Raw genomic sequence first — 1625 nt, 5'->3', positions numbered from 1 at the left:
ATATTAAACACTAAATCAGTAAAGTTTTCTGTCTTTACTGTAAAAACATCCTATTTAGTGCATAGAACACAATCTAAGACACAGCGCTGCATTCTTTATTGAATATATATTGCTTTCCTCTTGAAACTATTAGCTTCATTTCAGTTTAACTCACAATAATGTTTTTACAGTTGTTTTTATTAGACATAATACAATTAAAAAAATTATTTGAAGGAGTTGAGTTGAAGAGTTAAGGTTCAATGATGTGACATTTTATTATCTTATCAGTTGTGTTCAGTGTGTTTTGTGCCGGTTACTTCATTGTTGTATGTTTCTAATTGTATTTTTTTAAACTAAAGCATTTGTCTGTGTCTATGTCTTTTCCTTCAGGGTAAACATGCAACCAAGTTAATTCGTCAATTAACAAGAACTAGATATTCAAAAAAGATTGGAGAGTCTTGACAATCGATGTCTAATTAGCTGGGGCCTTTTAGCAAATGTGTATGGGGGTTGGGTGTAAGGCAGTGCCTCTGGTGGAATCTTCTTCAGCAGATGTTATGGATGTTGTGCTCTTCCAGCAGACCTGGCTTAGAGGGAGCCATTAATCCAATGCAAATGCCAGATTCTAGATAGTCTCAGCCTCGGATGCTCCGCCCATGGGATAAGAAACTCATGATCACTTTTGTACCCTTTTTTTTTGGTCACAACCAGATATTATGCAGAATATTGAACCTTCAGGCAATCTCAGTGATTTACTGCACTTTTGTGTGATGAATAACCCTATGTTTCATGACAGGCGATGGGAAAATGTCTGTGATTGGTCATATTCAATGTCAGTCAAATGGCCTCTTTTTGTGAAAATAGGTAAACTGAAGAAACATACCATATTCTCTTCCAAATGCTAGACATCTGATTTGCCTCACTAGATTGTAGCTGGTATCTGAAAGAGTGCATGCTGAAAGCACCTATTCTCAGTTAAACTATCATTCATGTCCTGTTATCAATGTGTTGTTTTTTTTTTTTCCACACATCTTTCATAGAAAGTGTGCTAGACTTTGTTGAGATTGGTAAATTTTTATTAAATTATGTTTACGTCTGATATTGTTTTTTTTGTTTGTTTTTTTTTACATGTAAAGTAAGTGCAAATGAAATATTTTTGTACCTAAAACTGAAGATTTCTCAGTACTTCTTGGAAGAGGGGTGTAGGTGTGATGGAGAACCTCTGAGTATGATGTGGTACCTGGTAACACTTAGAACGTGCGGAATGCAGAATTAAAATTAACTTCCAGTTAAATGCAGTGTTAATGTGCATTGTCATTTTTACTGTTATTTATTTAGTATGATTAATAACAGTAAAAATTTTAATGCACATTTCTACTGCATTTGACTGGAAGTTATTGTTAATTCCGCATTAGATTCAGCCTTAGATGTAATTAAAGATGCTGTATATATTAAATATTCCGATATTTTCCCTCATTAAATCTCTAACACTGACTATACAGATTGGAGGGAGTAAAAACTCACTTACATTTAGCTGACTAGCTTTTTGAAGGATGTTTCCATGTTTATACCTGTGCTGGGTTCTTAGCACTTCTGTATACATTTAGAACATGCTCCCAATATCTGCATTGCAAAGAGAACTATGT

Source organism: Silurus aristotelis (assembly GCF_946808225.1).
Source record: "Silurus aristotelis genome assembly, chromosome: 8".
Taxonomy (NCBI): domain Eukaryota; kingdom Metazoa; phylum Chordata; class Actinopteri; order Siluriformes; family Siluridae; genus Silurus; species Silurus aristotelis.
Note: the sequence above shows the minus strand (reverse complement) of the source record.